This window comes from Macaca nemestrina, chromosome 19 (genome assembly GCF_043159975.1).
Source record: "Macaca nemestrina isolate mMacNem1 chromosome 19, mMacNem.hap1, whole genome shotgun sequence".
Taxonomy (NCBI): Eukaryota; Metazoa; Chordata; class Mammalia; order Primates; family Cercopithecidae; genus Macaca; species Macaca nemestrina.
The window spans coordinates 72,834,836-72,854,532 of NC_092143.1; the positions used below are offsets into that span (position 1 = coordinate 72,834,836).

Consider the following 19,697-nt stretch of genomic DNA (forward strand, 5'->3'; position numbering starts at 1 on the left):
CTTGGTATGACTCAGCCACCTTGCTATGGATGGAAATAAGGGTCCAGTTCTCTTGTTCTAACAAGGTTTCACCTACTGCTCCTCTGTTGTACTGGGACAGCAGAGTTTCTTTCCACACTACGGGAGTGATTTATAGTCTTCAAATAGAGAGTAACTTATACAATTAATTCTCCATGTTTACATCTACCAGAGCTCTTCCTACCTCGGTCTCACATATGAAGATTTTTATCGTACAGGATACAACTGTCTCCCACTGCCTCTTTTCAACTATGTTTATGATTTTAAGAGTGAACACTTATCTTTCTTTTGTAAAGGTATTCTCAGACTCACTAAATAATGACTGGGCTAGGCACCATGTTGTGTACCTCTAGTTCCAGCTACATGGGAGGCTGGGGCAGGGGGATTGCTTGAGCCCAGGAGTTTGAACCCAGTGAGACCTTGTCTCTAAAAAAACACATTTTTTTAAGTTGGATTTTTTTTCTCAAGCCAGTTTAATTGAGCCCTATCTGTTTCACCGTAAGTACAGATTTTGGCCATATTCTGCAATTAAGTTATATTTGGACATTTGTTTGGGGTGCAGCAATGTGTTTTCAATTTATTGTTATGGTTATTCATTTCGAGATATTTTAGTGGGAAGCTAGAGGGCCTGCATTGCCATATGTCATTTAAAAGCAGAGTTTGAACTTAAATTTTGAAAGAACAGGTTAAAGAAAATATAAACATTTCAAGTATTCTCTCCATACCTGATTTTAATATCTCTCAATAATGCCAGTATTGAAAATAATTTTTCCCCAGAACTATTACACAATCTGCCTTCAAAACAATTTCTAGACCTGAATCAATACAGCTTTAAAACCATTTCTATACATTTGTCTTAAGAATCATAGCGTTATGGGGGTTTTGAGTGTTTACTCAGAATTTTTAAGTCTAAGGAGATCTCATACTTTATTCTTATATTATTTCACAGATGAGAAATAAATGAGGCTAAATAACACTATAAAGATTACACATAACCAGTGAGGGGCAAAATCAGAATTAAAACCCTGGTCTTCTTGTGTTATTTTTACTAGAGCAACTTGTTGAAATCTAATTTTATGTACTAAACATAACTTGTTATTTTCTTTTGATCTTAAATTACTCTATGACTTTCATAAAAGGAAAAATTGGCATTTCTTCTATGTGATTTGGATTCTCCATTTCTTCCTGTTCAATCTTATATGCTGATTTATGCTGAAAGACCCAACCAGTGGTGAAATGGTACAGTTTACAAAGGACAAGCTAAGCTAACTGTGGAAACCTTGTTCTGTTGATATTCCATCTGATTCATCCCAGAGAAGATTCTGGCTTTCCAGCTATCAAGTGTTGACCTTACACCCCTTATCTTCCTCTAACATGAGGCTCTGAAGGCTAGTCTGAGTCTCCACAGGACTGGTAGAGAAGGAAATTTTTGCCCATTACATTTTATTTCCCCCTGCATTTTCATGTAAATTACCCCTGCATGCAGAAGTAGTTCCCAAAAGATGCTCACCTGTGACTATCCATATTCTTATAATGGATCCGAAGTTATCATCCACTACTATATTGAGCTTCCAGGATGGAGAAAAGAGTACAAATATATCATAACAAGTTAGAAAAAGACTTCTACTGGCCTTGCGGGAGAAAGGTTTAAAGCTCACAAGTGCAACAGAAAGAATATACAAAAAGTGAAATACGTCCTCCCACTAGCTAATTGAAATGCAAGGGCACATTAAACTCAGATCTATAAGAAGGAAAAGCAAAGTGCTTTTTTCTATTCTTTTACTGTGACAGCTTCTGCACCATGAATGCTGGTCTATTTAGTACCAGCTGATTCTCTCTCATGCAAACTTCCTCCTCATGTTTAATTTTTGCATAAAAGGTTTTAGTTTTAAATATCACCTCCTCCAATTTCCTACTAAGAAATGTTTTCATGTGTTTAGAGTAAAGTAATCAAGATGGTTAACTTGCAAATGAATTAAAACTACAAATGTCGGGAGTTTCTGAGAGCTGACATTCCCATAATATTCTTGAGGGATTATGCTGCTGCAGCTAATTGTACTGTTCTGATAGAAGGCAAAATGGAATAAAAATAATGTATGTCATGAAGGAAGTTAGATTCAACCTTACAGAGAAGCTACCGGAATGATATGCTGGGGTCACAGTCACCTGGTAAGTGAAACTAAATGGATCAACACCATTCATGTATATTGGGCTAGGAACTCTTTGGGGGAAACACTAGGAAAGAAGGAATACGCCCTTCATATTCAGAGACCATTCAAATGAGGAAAAATTGATGCTGATAAAAGTACAGTTCCTTTAGCTCGGATGTGGTAAATCAAATGAATAATTTGATATCAAAGACAAGAGATGCCATGTGTCTAACTACTTACAAAAATACCATTCCCAGTAACTGATGGCGTTTTTCGTTTGCACCTTCTCCTTTTGTTCTTTGACACCACCTCTGTCATTTAGCACCACATATATGGAAACCAACTGACCCAACTTAAGCAAAGCTCCATTCACTTATGCAAAATCAGGAGGCCACTTGAGGCTTTTGTCCACATGCAGCTTTTGGTCTAACGATATGGTTCATAACAAATTACCGCAAATTTAGCCGCTTAAAACAATACCCATTTATTAGCTATAAATTCTGCAGGCAGAAGTCTGGGTGGGCTTGGCTGGGTTCTATGCTCAGGATATCACAGGACCAAAATCAAGGTGTTAAATGAGTTCTTACTTGAAGACTTTAGAATTTAGTTCTTTGCAGTTGTAAGAGTAAGGTCTCTATCTCCCTGCAGGCTGTTGGTTGGGAGTTATTCAACAGCTCCTAGGCCCTCTAAGTCTTTGTATGTGGACCCATCCATCTTCAAGTCAACAACAGTGAGTGAAATCCTTATGCTTCAAATCCTTCTGATTTCCCTTCTGCCTTCCTTCTTGCCACCAGCCAGAGAAAGCCCTTTGCTTTCAAGGACTCTTGTGATTAATAGGCCTGCTCAGAAAATCTCTTTATTATTAGGTCTACCATCCTATATATAATATTCAGGGAAGAGAGAGACCCTCTCATATTGTTCTATACTCAGAAAAGGAAAGAGAAGCAAAACTAAAGGCAGGTATCCTGGTGCCTAGGAACCAGACCTGAAACCAGGCCTGGGCCTGCCTGACCTAAGCCTGGTAGTTAAAATTCGAACCCTGACCTAGCAACTGATTCCAGACCTTGTATGGAAGGACACTGTGAAACCTCCCGTTCTGTTCTGTTTCACTGTGACCACCGGTGCTTGCAGCCCCTGTCACGTACCCTCTGGCTTGCTCAATCAATCACGACACTCTCACGCAGACCCCCTTAGACTTGTGAGTCCTTGAAAGGGACAGAAGTTGAGCACGTGAGGAGCTCGGATTTCAAGACTCTAGCCTGCTGATGCTCCCAGCTGATTAAAGCCACTCCCTTCACTATCTCGGTGTCTGAGGGGTTTTGTCCGCAGCTAGCCCTGCTACATTTCTTGGTTCCCTGATGGGGAAGTGAGGTGACTGGCGGATGATCGAGGCAGCTCTTTAGGCTGCTTAAGCCTGCCCTGTGGAACATCTCTGCGGGGGACTCCGACCAGCCCGAGCAAGGCAGATTCTGAGAGCGCTCCCGGTTAGGCATTTGCCCTGTGGGACGCCTCGCCAGAGCAGTGTGTGGCCAGCCCCGGTGGAGGATCAACGCAGTGGCCGAACATTGGGAAGGAACTAGCACTTGGAGTCCGGACATCTAAAACTTGGTAAGACTAGTCTTTGAAACTTGCCCACTCCATTTGAGTGGAAGTGTGGCCTGATCATTCAAGGCGTGCCTTTATTGGCCCTTTGGTTTTGGTTTTGGTTTTGAATTGCTTGACAGGACTGGTCTTGGGAACTTGCCTATTCCATTTGAGTGGAATCGTGGCCTGATCACCCATGGCGTGCCTTTATCGGCGCTTTGGTTTTTGTTTTTGACTTGACTTGGATTGCTTGATGCTTTGGTTTTGGTTTTGACCGGGGTTGGATTTCTTGATACTCTGATTTTGGTTTTGATTCTGGTTTGGCATACATTGTAAAAGTGTGTGTGTGCCCTTTGTACCCGTTATTTGTTTTGTAGTGTGCGTGTGGTGTGAGCGTGGTGTTTTGTCTTGAGGAGACGTGGGTCAGGCACAAAGTAAGCCCACCTCACTAGGAACTGTGTTGAAAAAATTTCAAGAAAGGATTTAAGGGAGATTACGGTGCTACTATGACTCTAGGAAAACTTAGAACTTTGTGTGAAATAGATGGCCAGCATTAGAGGTGGGTTGGCTATCAGAAGGAAACCTAGACAGGTCTCTTGTTTCAAAGGTATGGCACAAGGTAACCTGTAAGCCAAAGCACCCAGACCAGTTTCCGTATATAGACAGTTACAGCTGGTTTTATACCCCCTTCCCCGCCGCAGTAGTTAAGAGAACAGCAGCATAAGCAGCTGGTAGTGGCAAGGAAAACCCAGCAGAGAGAAAGAGAGGAAAGAGACAGAGAGAAAAAGAGGCAAAGACAGAGAGGAAAAGAATGGTTATCATCTTCGAAAAAAAAGGGGGGAAAGGGGGGGCGGAATTTATATAAAAAGAGTGTTATATAGTAAATTCTTGTCCTGAAATAAATTAACTGGTTGTTTAAAGAAAGAAATGTTTGTAATAAGTCAGAAAGTTAAGGCACATCGAAAAACTGCCTGTAAAAGTCGTGAAAGAAAAAAAAAAGTTATAAAAAAAGTGTGTTAAAAAAATTTTATGCAAAAAATGTTGTATAATTTAAAAGTAATAAGGCCTCCTGAGTACTACTGAAGAAACAGTTTATGTGCCAAGTTTTAAAATGTTAATTGTAAAGAAAATTCTATGTGCAAACATATTAGCCAAAGTTAAAAAGGTATCCAGTTTTTCTGTGAACTGGACATTGAAGTAAAAACGCAACAGGTTTTTCTTAAAGCACCAACCTACTCTTTAACAAAAATTATAAAAGATTAAAAAGAGTCTATAAAATCTAACCTTATGGTCAAATAATAAAAATTGGATAAATAGGTCTACAAGGTTTTATTAAAATTAGGTTTAATATTAATAACACACTAATATAAAGATAAAATTTAGCTTATCTGATATAAAAATCATACAAAAAACATTATTAAATGTAAAGTGGTGTTTGGTTTTCTTTGGTTTAAAAACTAATAAAAATAGGTGCTAAAGGAAATTTCTTAGTAAAAAAGGCACTAAGGACTAAGTCCACTGCCAAGGTCCCCACATTTAAAACAAAAGGTCAGTTTCTTAAAAAGTATTTACTTGATTTATCTTCCACTTTCCTTTCCCTCAGAACTAAATGTCTTTTACCACATGTACCACCCCTAGAATTTCCAGTAAACCAACACCAGCCTGAAGATCACGTTCTCATCAAAGGGTGGAAAGAAGAAAAACTCAAGCCAGCCTGGGAAGGACCCTACTTTGTGCTACTAACCACTGACACTGCTGTTCGTACAGCAAAAAAAGGATGGACTCATCACACCCAAGTCAAGAGAGTGCCACCCCCTCCAGAGTCGTGGGCCATAGTCCCAGAGGAAAACCTACCAAACTAAAGCTAAGAAAAATTTAACTCTTTTCATTTATTCTTTTACTCTTTCTTCTTTCCTCGTTCTATTGCTGACCATCTAGTTATTAACATAACCAAGTCAATTTTGCCTCAAACTATTGCATTTAATGCTTGCCTTGTTATACCCTGTGGAGACTTGCCAAGTCAAAGACAGCTCTCCACTTCAGAAAAGTACTTCTGTCCCTCTTGACTCTCCTCAGACTGGGCATTAGTAAACTAGGACCATTTAATCCAGGGAGATTTCGATAAAGACCCCAGTGCCAACCAGGGGTCTTGCACCCCGATGTAGAGCTTTCATGTCATAGTTGGTCCAACGTTCTGTGGACCACTAAAGAGCAAGATGGACTGCACCAACCGGTTTTTGTAATTTCTTAAAACCATACATTCATTTTTCTAGAGAATCATAGAAGTTAAAGACTTAAAGCAAACTTAAGCAATTAAGACAGGATACAAAGATGCAAATGCCTGGTTAAAATGGATCAAATATTCCATCTGCACATTAAACAAAAGCAATTGTTATGCTTTGTACATGGCAGGGCAGAGGCCCAGATTGTCCCCCTTCCACTAAGGTGGTCTTCCAGTCGACCAGGCGTAGGCTGCATGGTAGCTTTTTTCCAGGATTCTATAGCCTGGAGTAATAAGTCATGCCAAGCTCTCTCTGCCATATCCTGAAGTCCAGCACCCTGTGGGTCAGCCCCTGACGCCATCCAGCTTCTGTCTCCCAACACGAAGTTCACTTCGTGTCTCTCACAACAGGAAGGAAACTTAGCATTCCTTGGAGACCTGAAGGGATGTGATGAGCTTAAGAATTTTCAAGAGTTTATCAATCAGTCAGCCCTCGTTCATCCCCAAGCAGATGTGTAGCGGTATCGTAGTGGACCTTTACTGTGCACTCTGCTGAATAACTGGAGTGGCACTTATACTTTAGTCCAATTGGCTATCCCTTTCACCCTGGCATTTCATCAACCAGAGGGAGAAAAAATAAGACATCGTAAAGCGAGAGAAGCCTCTTATAGGTCTTTAGACTCTCATGTCTGTTTAGACACAATTGGAGTTCCACGAGGAATACCAGATCAATTTAAAGCTTGAAATCAAATAGCTACAGGATTTAAGTCAATATTTTAGTGGGTGACAGATAATAAAAATGTAGATTAGATAAACTACATCTATTACAACCACCAACAACAGCTTTTCATGAGTTAAAAGAAAAATTCAGGTCGGCCCCAGCCCTGGGGCTACCTGACCTGACAAAACTTTTTACACAGTATGTGTCAAAAAAAAAACAAAAATGGCAGTTGGTGTTTTAACCCAGACTGTGGGGCCCTGGCCAAGGCCAGTGGCCTATCTCTCAAAACAACTAGACGTGTTTCCAAAGGCTGGCCCCCATGTCTAAGGGCCCTGGCAGCAACGGCCCTGTTAGCATAAGAAGCAGATAAGCTAACTCTTAGGCAAAACCTAAACATAAAGTCCCCCCCATGCTGTGGTGACTTTAATAAGTACCGAAGGACATCATTAGCTAATGAATGCTAGACTAACTAGATACCAAAGCTTGCTCTGTGAAAATCCCCGCATAACCATTGAAGTTTGCAACACCCTAAACCCCACCACCTGGCTCCTGGTATCAGAGAGCCTAACTGTGTAGAGGTATTAGACTCAGTTTATTCTAGTGGGCCCAACCTCGGAGACCATCCCTAAACATCAGTAGACTGGGAGCTGTACATGGATGGAAGCAGCTTTGCCAACCTCTGCAAAGTGACTCTGAAGACGACGACAAGCCCTGCTCCAGTCACACCCGGAAGCTGACTGGTCCACGAATGGCCGAAGCATGAGGAAACTCATCGCAGGACTCATTTTCCTTAAAATTTGGACTTGTACAGTAAGGACTTCAATTGACCTTCCTCAGACTGAGGACTGTTCCCAGTGTATACATCAAGTCACTGAGGTAGGACAAAAGATTGCTACAGTCCTATTATTTTATGGTTATTATAAGTGTACCAGGACTCTAAAAGAAACTTGTTTGTGTAATGCTATTCTATCCAAGGTATGTAGCCCAGTCTCTAAATGTTATGTTTGTGAAAGAACTGTAATAGGAGATCAATGGCCATAAGAAGCCCAAGAATTAGTGTCTACAGACCCAGTTCCTGATGAATTCCCAGCCCTAAAGAATCACCCTGATCATTTCTAGGTTCTAAAAGTCTCAATTATTGAACAATATTACATAATTTAAAAAAAAGGAAAGAATTCACTCATTCTGTAGGATTACTTAGTTGCCTAGGACAAAAAATGTGTAATAGTACCACAAAAACAGTTACACGATGAAGTTCAACCCATACAGATCAAATTCCATTCAGTAAATTTCCAAAGTTGCAGACCATTTAAGCCCATCCAGAATCCCACCGGGACTGGATGGCCCCCACTGGGCTATACTGGATATGTGGACATAGAACCTACGCCAAGCTGCCTGACCAGTGGACAGGTAGTTGTGTTATTGGCACAATTAAACCGTCTTTCTTCCTACTGCCTGTAAAAACAGGCAAACTCCTGGGCTTCCCTGTCTATGCTTCCCACAAAAAGAAAAGCATAGCTATAAAAAATAGAAAAATAATGAATAGGCCCCTAAAAGAATCATAATACAATATTATAGGCCTGCTACTTAGGCACAAGACGGCTCATGGGGATACCAGACCCCCATTTACATGCTCAACCGAATCATACAGTTGCAAGCTGTTTTAGAAATAATCACTAATAAAACCGGTCAAGCCTTGACTGTTCTAGCCGGCAAGAAACTCAGATGAGGAATGCTATCTATCAAAATATACTAGCTCTCGACTACTTGCTAGCAGCTGAAGGAAGGGTTTGTGAAAAATTTAACCTTACTAATTGCTGTCTACACATAGATGATCAGGGGCAAGTAGTTGAAGACAAAAAGATATAACAAAACTGGCACATGTGCCCGTGCAAGTGTGACATGGATTTAATCCTAAGGCCATGTTTAGAAATTGGTTCCCAGCACTAGGAACATTTAAAACTCTTATAATAAGAGTTATAATAGTAATAGGAACCTACTTACTGCTCACTTATTTACTACCTGTACTTCTTCAAATGATTAAAAGTCTCATTGCTACCTTAGTTTACCAGAATGCTTCAGCACAAGTGTACTATATGAATCACTATCAATCTATTGCACAAGAAGACATAAATAGCAAAACTAAGAGTGAGAACTCCCACTAATAAAAAGTGAGAGTCTCAAAGGGGGGAAATGAGGGAAGAGAGAGACCCTCTCACATTGTTTTATATTATTTTATACTCAGAAAAGGAAAGAGAAGCAAAACTAAAGGCAGGTAGCCCAGCACTTAGGAACCAGACCCAAAACCAGGCCTGGGCCTGCCTGACGTAAGCCTAGTAGTTAAAATTCGAACCCTGACCTAGCAACTGATGTTATCTATAGATTCCAGACCTTGTATGGAAGGACACTGTGAAACCTCCCGTTCTGTTCTGTTTCACTGTGACCACCGGTGCTTGCAGCCTCTGTCACGTACTCCCTGGCTTGCTCAATCAATCACGACACTCTCACAGAGACCCCCTTAGAGTTGTGAGCCCTTAAAAGGGACAGAAGTTGAACACCTGAGGAGCTCGGATTTTAAGACGCTAGCCTACCGATGCTCCCAGCTGATTAAAGCCACTCCCTTCACTATCTCGGTGTCTGAGGGGTTTTGTCCGCGCTTGTCCTGTTACAATATAACAGAATCAGAGGAGTGATTGATTATAACATTTACAGGTTCCAGGGATAACTGCATAGAATATTCTACATTATACAAGAATACATGTATTCAATATATTGTACAACATAGGAATAGCATCACTATGGGATAGCAGGTTGCTGCATTCAGTAAGCATTGGACAGAGGTGAAAACCAAGCTAGAGGACATGAAGGGTCAGAGCCAGAATATTCAGGAACCAAAGCAGGTGCAATCTTGCACCAAGAAACAGAATCTGAAAAAAGTCACAAGAGATGTTACTAGTACTTCACCAGTGGGCAAATTGAAGAGAAACTACCAGAGACATTTTGAGAGATGTGATCCAGGAAGGAGACCAAAATCCAAAGCTATAGAATACTGCCATGTCCAGGAAAGGGCCTTTCTTCTCTCTGCCTGGCTCTGTTCTCTCCAGATGTACCCATAGCTTACACTTGATACAACAAGGAGTATAGAGGTCCTTGTTATACTCTGCTCAAATATTTTTTTTTTAAAAAAATTATCTTTTATTCTGTAAATCAGTTCACCATGAAATGGTTCATGAAAATATTTTATCTAAGTGTGAAGACAATGTCTTCACTCTAGAGAGGACTGTCATTGGGTGCAGTGTACATGTAATCATTGCACAGACACCATCTAGACCCTCCTCTGCCTTCTCAGCAAACACCAGACCATTGCTTTAAGAGCCCATCCCTTCCTGTGTGTACAGCTGTGGCATGAATTAGAAGGGCACGCACACTGTTGCTTTCTTTGGATATAAATGGATGCTCCTCCTGGTCACAGTGATAGGGCCAGAGACAGGAACTTATGCAGGCCTAGGTTCATTAGTACAATGTATTATCCTAGGTTAGTCAGAGAGAAATACAGGCACTTTGTTCCATGCTTGGAGGCAGAAAAGACAATTCTCTTGCTTTTTACAGATTAGTATGAATACAGTAAGGACATTTTACTACCAAGAAAGAAGCTTGGAAAAAAACACATCAAAGTGAAAATAGTGTTTTTTTATCGCAGAGCAAAACTGCTATAAAATTAAGTTTGAGAAAGAAATAAGGAAGAAAGAAAAATTTCCATTTCTTAGCTCACTGCAGGGGAAGTAATTTCCATTTCCATTTTCTCAATTTTTCCTCATTACTTTTGATTTGTTAGCAACAGAAGAAGCTTCCATATTTTTTAACCTTCTCTATAAGCTTTACGCCACTGCCCAGTATCTATGTAAGTTCGTATTTTGGTGCAGGTATTAAATTGCTTGCAACCCATGAGAACACCTACATAATCTTCAAATTGTCCTATCATTGCGAAAGCTTGTTTCTTCTAGGTGCTCAGTTTAGGTATCACATTTGTCAAATGGTATAATCATCTTTTCGCCTGAAGACAAGAGCCTGGGGAACTTCTCAAATGCCAGCCAGCACTTAGCCGGCAAAACTCCTTGAAAGTAAAGATGGCCAAAAGGCACACACCATGAAGGACAGGTACGCAATTACTCATTTTTAAAATTAGCTGAAAAACCCAAGTATTTTGGCTCATCAGCACAAAGAGACAGTAGGATATATAGCCTAAATTGACAATTCCCTCAATGTGAACAAAGCAGGCAGTCTTAGATTGAAACATGTGAGCCAGACAGTCATGCTTTTTAGACCTGGGTAAGTAGTTAATCTCCTCAGGCCTCTGGTTTTCCATCTGTAAAATTGGGATAACAGTAACTAGCAAATATAGTAGTTTTGAAGATGAAAATAAATACTGTCATGTGTTTCTAAAATAAAGAAAATGTTTCTGAACGTAAGGACTATATTTAATAATATAGTATTGTATACTGGAAATTTGCTGAGAGTAGATTTTAAGTGCTCTTACCAGACATACACACACATATATAAAAGGTTAACTGTGGGATGGTACATATGATAATCTGGTTAACCGTAGCTATCATTTCACTATGCCTTTGTATATCAAAACATCATGTTGTACACCTTAAACATATGCAACTTTTTTTAAAAGTTCGTTTGAAATTTCAATATAGGCTTATGCTTAAAACATCTCAGATGAAACTAGAAAAATTTATCCTTAGTACAATTGCTCTAGGTCGATTATTCATTGTTTAGTCTTAGGATTTTGGGGCAGGGGGAGAAACGACTCATCTTTTGCATCTTTCAGACATTTTGTGAAAAGGAAATTCAGAAAGAGACATTAAATCCCAAATGTTAACCTTAGCTCTGAGCAACGACTTCCTCTATCCCAGCCCCAGCCCTCTTGCTGAGGCCTGGTAGGAACTGAATGGCATCTCTGTTGTGGACAACGTTATCCCCTAGGCCTATGAATGATTCAGGCCTCTGTTCCTAGTAATCAGGCTCTGTCTGCATCTGTTGGAGAACCACTTGGGATGCCCTACAGTTAAACCCAGGATCCTCTCAACACAGACTGACTCACTAGCTTCTCCTCCTTTCCACAGATTCCTAGGACTTAGTCAACCATTCTTTCCTCTGTGATGTTTACAGTACTCATTCTACTCCTTGGGGCTTGTGAAAGACATAATAGTGCTCATAGTGCTCACCATAGAGTCTTTTCTCTCCTTCATGCCCCAGTCCCCAGGTTAGGTAGGATCATGTTATGAGTTCTGGATAGTGGCCTGAGGTGATGATATGTGTCTCCTCCTGGCCAAAGCATTAAACTCATGGTGCATGATTCCTTCATTCTTGCTCCTCTACTGTGGCTACCAACTGCATTCTAGATGGTGCAGCCTCTATCAGCCTGGGTTCCCAAGGGACTACATAGAGCAGAGACCCTAACAAACCCACCATGGACATATAGTGTGAAAAATAAATCCTTATGTTGTAAACAAGTGGCATATTGGAATTAATTTGTTACTACAGCATAACTTCAGCTATCATGATGAATTCTGGGATCTTCACTGAAATTTGAGAAACTATTGCTCAAGGCTTCCCCTTCTTCACTGTCCCCAAAAGCAAGTACAATGGCCATTTTCATTCTAGGGATTGTAATATGCATCACTGTGTAAGCAACAATTAAATGTTAAGTTTGATATTTTTTAAAGTTGAATAAAATATAGAGACAAAAGTATTAGATGAGTATAGGAAACCTGAAACGATAGATATGATTTGTGAGGAGCAGAACAGATGTTTCTTTCTGGTATTCAGTGAAAAGGACCACAAAAAGGGGAAGGAAATTGAAAGGAACAGAGAAGGGATGGAGAAGATGACTGAAATAGGACCAGGTTATGAGTGACCTTGAGTGTCAGGAGAATGAGTTGGCCTTGGTAATGGAAATATGTGCATGGATTATGAAGACCTTTAATATTAAGACTGATGGCTTTCTTTGTATTCCTTATTCTTGAGGTTTGCATAAGTTCTATCTGTAGGTTAATATCGTTTATCAATTTTGGAAAGTTCTCAGCCATTTTCTCCTCATAATACTTCTGCACCATTTTCCCTCTCCTGTTTACTCAGACTATATAATCTTGTGTGAGATCTTTCCGCTGTGTCCCACAAGACTCTTTACATGTTTTCTGTATTTTTGATACTTTTTTGTCCTCTGTTTAACCTACCTTCACTAATAATGTCTTCTGTGTCAAAATCTGCCACTAAATCCATCTGAGTTCTTCAGTTATGGTGTTATTTCTTTCTTCTTCTTTTTTTTTTTTTTTTTTTTTTTAGATGGAGTCTTGCTCTTGATGCCCAGGCTGGAATACAGTGCTTCAATCTTGGCTCACTGCACCTCTGCTTCCCGGGTTCAAGTGATTCTCCTGCCTCAGCCTCCCAAGTAGCTGGGATTACAGGCACCCACCAGCTAATGCCCAGCTAATTTTTATATCTTTATTAGAGACAGGGTTTCACCATGTTGGCCAGGCTGAGGTCTCAAACTCCTGACCTCAGGTGATCCACCCGCCTCGGCCTCCCAAAGTGCTGGGATTACAGGCGTGAGCCACCATGCCCCGTGGTGTTATTTATTTCTATAATTTCGAATTTATTCTCTTTTTAATAAATACTAATTGTCTGGTGCATTCTTCATCTTTACCCCTCCACATGTTTCTCCACATATTAATGATAAGGATTTTAAAGTCCCTGTCGAATATCTGGATCACCTGTGTATGTTTCTATTATCTGTTTTGCTTCTTGTCATGTGATCCTATCACTTTATATACCTGGTAATTTTAAAATTAAATGCAGAACACGATGTATGAAAAATTATACTTTGGGAGGCCGAGGTGGGCGGATCACAAGGTCAGGAGATCGAGACCATGGTGAAACCCCGTCTCTACTAAAAATAGAAAAAATTAGCCGGGCGCAGGGGCGGGCGCCTGTAGTCCCAGCTACTCGGGAGGCTGAGGCAGGAGAATGGCGGGAACCCGGGAGGCGGAGCTTGCAGTGAGCCGAGATTGCGCCACTGCACTCCAGCCTGGGCGACAGAGCGAGACTCCGTCTCAAAAAAAAAAAAAAAAAAAAGAAAAATTATAGAAGTTTTGGACCCTATTATCTTCTTCTGTACAAGATTTGGCTTTTCCTTTGGTAGGTAATAGTGTGGGGCTGTTCACCTTAATCCTACTGGGGGCTTAGCTGTATTGAGGTTTGGTTGTCACTACCTTGAGTTCATTTCCTACTCATAGGAGGTGGCCCTGCAGTGCCTCCCACTGAGAGCCTGGGGCATTCACTAGAGTCCCTCCCCCTGGAATGTCCTGAACTCTAACCCTTGTCTCCGTTTCATGACTGCTGTCAACTGTTCCCTGCATTTCAAGGGCTTTTTGTTTATCTTCTTGCTCTGCTTAGCCTCACACCCCGTGCAGCTCTAGAATCACACAGATGTCTTGAGGGGAAAAAGCAGTGGTATTGGTGTCAGTTCTTTACCTGTCTCTTCTCATTGAGGTCCTGGAATCTCAAGCCTCTAAATTTTATTTTTTCTTGTATCTTGACAAAATGTCTGACCGTTTCTCTGCCTTTCACCAGTAATCCTCTGCATATGCCCTTCATTAAACTCTCAGCCTTTTGACTTGCATCTGTAATCAGCGACACCCTGAAAGAAAAGTGGCTAGATGGTATCAGCCCACCTCTGCATGTGGATTCTACTCTCCTAAGATTTTGTCCCCTAAAGTCTTGTTGTAGAAGCTCTCTGATGCCTTCAAAGAAATGTTATTGTTTGTACTTTATTTGGTTTTTCTAGATGATCTTGGCAGGACTTCCACAAACAACTGCATCAGAGCCAGAAATGGAAATGCCAAATAATGGCTTTTCAAACTGCAGAATTATCCCATCATTGCTTTTTAAACTTACAGAAGTCTCCTGAGTTTATGAATAATGATTTACAATATTAAAAGAGGTCATGAATCACAGACATGCTTTTCTGTAGACTTAACATAATTTTGTTCCTTTTGGATGCTCAACATTTTTGTCGCAGACACTCTTTCAAGAAAATTCAAGATTATGTCCACATATTACAAATCAGCTGTGGGAGAAGTAAAATCCAAGCAATGGCATTTTGCTACTGTTTTTAATGTAATTATATCAGTGAAAAAGCAATAAAGTGATAGTTTTGCATTATAATAAGTAAGCAGTTGAGGAACTCTTTTTTCCTCTCTTTTATGGGTTATTCTAATACTATAAACATTTAAAACACTAAATGCATCTCCATCGAGTATCACATTTTTACCATGTGACTAATAAGACAGGAGCTGATTCAGGGTTACCATAGCCCTGATATGATTCATATCTCTTAGAAATCAGAAGTAAGTGGGCCATATTTCTTGAAAACTTGATCATCTTTCTTGAGAATCTCCATTAATATACCCATGTCTAATAGCTTTGCATTCTTTGATGCTTACATTTTTATTTTTCTTTTCATTTCCTCTTTTTACAAAGAAAATGGCTTTTATTAAGCTAAAAGTTCCTTCACCAAAGTGTAGAAACAAAAAAGAAGCAATTTAGAGGATCACTTAACAAGAACATGTCAAACTTTTAAAATAATCTATATAAAATTGACATAAATGTCAAGAAAGTTGAACTTTGATCCTTTCAAGGAAGACTTTCAGCATTTTAACTAAATCTTAACTTAATAAATACAATTTAATTTTCTCTATTAATATAATTGTTCAATGTCCATAACATAATTTTATTTCACTTTAAAAAATTATAAATATTATGAATGTTCTGAGTATAGAAAGAGCACAGACTCTAAAAAATAACAAAGAAAATAAGGTCCAAGAGATTGACTTGGTAATGGAAGATTTTTTTTGAAAGACCTCTTAGTTTACTCTACCAATCATTTTTAAAATTGATGAGGAAAGGTAAGTCATTTTCACACTTCAAGGTAACTGAAAATGAGTCATCAACTAAAAGCAGAGCAGCAAAGATTTTCCTTTCATCATGACTTCAATCACTTAAGTTTTCCTGCCCATTTTTATCCTACTGAGACCCCAAAGAACTGAGAGAGGTTCTTGTCAGGTCAAGTACAGCTCTGCAACCAAATAATATACACACAAAGCAAGAATAGTCTATTCTATCAGGCTCATTTGGCATTCAAATCTATCATCAAAATGGCATAAACAAGTAGCTCTTTTAAGTCTATCTCCCAGGAAGATTCCTTTAGGCCGTAATATGAAGTAGTTCTAATTCTGTTTTTTAGGTAATTGACCTACCATTCTCTCTATTGCTTTATCTACAAAAACCATGAGTATTGAGAATAAATAATTGTATTATATTTACCATGTTTCAAAACATTTTTAAAATGACTGTGATTCCAAAAAAATATTATTTTTAAATACTTGACTTAATTCTTTTCAATTTGTATTCCATTGTGTTATTTCTAAACCAGCACTATGATATGACTCAGTATTATTTCACATGGAATCTCATGAATTATAGAATATATAAGCTGAAAACTGCTCAGTATAGGAACACAAAATTTAACACAATTATTTTAATTGTATATAATGCCTTTTCATATTCTTTCTTTATAATGTATATTTATTTTGAGTTCTAATTTCTTTTACTTAGTAATTTATCCTGATTGCTTCCACTATCATCATAATCATCATTTCTAGTGAACAGATAACTCCACTGACATAAGAAGTTTCCTATCACTGAACATTAATATTATATATAAATTTTTATAAATATTGTTGCTGTGGCTATTGTCATATATGAAGCTTCTCTCAAAACATATTATGTGCCGCTCCTAAAGAATTAGTCTTTAGTTCTCTTCTCTTCTCTATTTATATTTATTCCCTTGATGATTTCATCTCATCTCATGGCTTTTCATGCCAAATATGTGCCAATAACTCCCAAATTTGGATCACCAGCCAAAGATCTCTCTCCCAAACTCCACACTTTTATATCCAGCTGCCTACTCAAATCTCCATTTAGATATCTAAAAAAAAACTCTCAAACCCAGAAATGTCCCAAACAGAACTCTTGGTTACCCCTTGAAAAACCTCCACATGCAACTTATTTTAATCTCTACTGATACAAAATTATCTTAGTTGTTTGGGCAAAAATTTTGGAGCTAGCCTTGACTTCTTTATTTTATATCCCATTTCTGATCTGACTGAAAATCCTATTTGTTCTACATTTAAAATCTTTATAAAATGCAATTCTTTTTACCATCTTCATTTTTATCATCCCAGTCTTAATAACTACCATCATCTTTTTTTCTGTATGACAGCATATTTTCCTGGATGACACTGTAGTTTCCGCTACTAATTTCCAATGGCTGCTGTAACAAATTACCATGAACTTGATGTCTTAGAACAACGGAATTCTATTCTCTTATGGTTTTCAGCCAAGGGTTCAAAATCAATATCACTGAGCCAAAATTAAGCTATCAGCAGGGCTGAGAAATTGTTTCCTTTGTATAAAATCTTTATTTCTATAATGAAGGGTCCAAAACGCTTGAATATTTTTATGGGCTCTGAAAGATACAGCTACATTGCTCTCCGATATGTTCATATCATGTTATATTTTCATCAGTAATACGTTTATCTGTCTCACCATCATCTCACTAGGATTGAGTAGTTTATATTCTCTGTTTAAAACAAATTGCAAATGCATTGGACCAAGATGCAGATCTACTTCCAAGACATATATGGAGCATCTAATAATATGATGGATTATTCTATGGATTCAGGAGGGAGGTATAAAATAATAAGATTTTTAAAAGGATCATCTATGCCTTCCACAAGGTCACAATTTATTAGGATTAGAAAGGACATATAAAATGGGTAACTAAGTGATATTGCAAAGTGTGAATGAAGATCATCAAAACATATCATAGAGCGTACCATTACAGTTTGTGGTAACTCTTTTATATTGGAATTTGATACACTTGGATCAAGTTCAAATGAGAAAAGAGGTCCTTCTTATTTCATTTCTACAGGGTATTTAATTATCCTATTAATTTCCTGACATAAGATAGCAATGACCCTTCAGGAAACCTTTCTTTAATTCCTAAAGTTATGATTAAATAACATAGAGTAATGTGTAGCTACTGTACTTTTATTCAAAAGGAAAATACTTATCTATTTTTTAACTGCAAAGTCTCATGCACTGCTTCTTCAGGGTTTCCATTTAAAAACAAACAAACCTAGAGTTTGAATAATCATAAGAGGTCTCCCAATCAGACTCATCGAGCTCTGCCGTGACTCCAGAACTTACTGGGGGAAAAGCCCTATCTGTGAGTGGCAGGGAGAGTTCGTGAGGGTGATGATTTCCTAAAGAACTGAACCACATCAAGAACATCTGGGGAATTAAAAATCAAATCCTGCAATGGAAACGATTATCTTGAAGTCATGACAGCAGTGACCTAGAGAATAGGCCTCGGTTCAAGACCATAATTGCACAAAGGGTTTTGATCTCTTTGACCATGTGAGACCAAAAAGTAAATCTGAAATTTACTACAGGAAATTCCTATGTCTAGTAAGTGATGTTTTATCTACGACTGGCCAGAGTCACTTTTTAAAAGACCATTTTTGAGATTTTTACTTTAATTAAAACATGGGGCATTTTAAAATAGCTGTTTCCCACTGAGAAAGCTGCTACTCCATCAATTTCTAAATTTCACGGTTATAAATAAGAAGCAGCCTGAAAGTATGCCCTCCTTATTGATTATCCCTCAAAACCTAACACATGAAAAATAATGTACGCTTTTGAGGTATACATGGTAGTAGCTAAAGATATAAACGTATCCTGGGATAAGTCTTCAAATTTGAGTTCGAAAGCTTGAATTTGTACCCACAATACTCATGCTTTGTATGAACCTGAAACTATTTAATTCCTTTAAAAGAAAAAGGTATAAATAGTATCTACTTCAGTATTTATTATGAATATTAAGCAAGATAGGCTTTGTAAAGAGTCATTCATAGATGAGGAACTACCATTATTGACAGATAGTTTATTCATTTTTTAGTTTAGTTTATGTAACTAAATAAATATGTAGGAGCCACATGACAGATTATTTTATTTGTGATAAGATTCTTTCAGTATCAAAAGACACAAAATCCAATTGGGGCTGCAGTAGAAGTAGGGAACATATTGTGTGATATGGTCTAGGAGGGGACAGAGAGATGGCTTCCTAGTGGCTTAATCAGGGCATTAAACTATACCACACACCCACAGGCTCCAACTTGGCTAAGAAAACTATGTATACCAATAGCCTTTTACATACAATTTAAGGAAACAGATTAAGTTGCAGTCTATTGACTGTCCCTATATCACGTCACACACTGCAACACACTGCCTGTAGCCCTCCACTCATCGCCTGATTCCTGCCTCTATATATTTTTTGTGTGCTGTTTCATTGCCTAGGACTCCATTTCCACCTTTTTTAACCTGGCTGAATGTTTATGTTTCTTCCACGCTCAGTGCAGGCTCCAGAATTTCAAGGTAGCTTCTCTGAAACTCATCTGTTTGCTCCCCTCTTCCCTTATGATACCTCTCTCAGCACTTACCGTATTATATTGATATTTGGTATGGGGGACCAGTCTACCACTCGTCTACACACTCCTTGAGAGCAGGAATTGTCATATGTATCCCATAACATAGTGATTGACCATTAATACACAGACAATGAATGTCGCCGGTTGAAGTATACATTGATTGATTCATTGGCTGTCACCATTTTAGTCTGTATACTGTTTAAAAGTGTAGTTACATTCTAACTGGGTTTAGCATTGCAAATTATATCTGTAATCCACCAATGTGTGATAAATAGGTGCTGGTGATGTTTTCTGCTTGGAAAACATATTCATGAGTGACTTACAGAAAGAAGATTTAATAATAAACATAGGCGTTTTAGGAGTCGGCATTACTTTAAGTGTAT

At 38.6% G+C, this 19,697-nt stretch overlaps 1 long non-coding RNA gene across 1 annotated transcript; it reads left to right on the forward strand.

Annotated features, from left to right (window-relative positions):
- Positions 1 to 2,075: 2,075 nt before the first annotated feature.
- Positions 2,076 to 5,488, forward strand: LOC139360061 (uncharacterized). The gene is made up of 3 exons (XR_011617055.1): positions 2,076 to 2,187; positions 2,817 to 2,898; positions 5,391 to 5,488. It is a non-coding gene; the product is annotated as an uncharacterized lncRNA (long non-coding RNA).
- The last annotated feature ends 14,209 nt before the right edge of the window (positions 5,489 to 19,697 follow it).